The sequence below is a fragment of the Chrysemys picta genome, chromosome 4 (assembly GCF_011386835.1).
Source record: "Chrysemys picta bellii isolate R12L10 chromosome 4, ASM1138683v2, whole genome shotgun sequence".
Taxonomy (NCBI): Eukaryota; Metazoa; Chordata; order Testudines; family Emydidae; genus Chrysemys; species Chrysemys picta.
In genome coordinates this window covers 629,301-629,541 of record NC_088794.1, presented here as the reverse complement: position 1 = coordinate 629,541, position 241 = coordinate 629,301, and positions in this window count along the sequence as shown.

Sequence of the window (241 nt, the reverse complement as noted above, 5' to 3'; positions counted from 1 at the left end):
CCGCTCCCGGGACGGGGAGCTCTGCCGGGATGATCCCCTGCTGACTGCCGGGGTCAGGGTGCCCTCAGTATTCGCTGGGCTTTCCCCAACCCCTTCCCTTAGGTATAGGTAGGCAGGGTCTCGGGAGGTCGTCGGCAGCAGTCTGACCCCTCCCAGCCAGGTCAGGCCCCGGGGCCCACGCTGCATCCACCGGGCGGCTTCCCTCAGCAACAGGGCTCGGTTCATCCAAGCGATCCCTCTC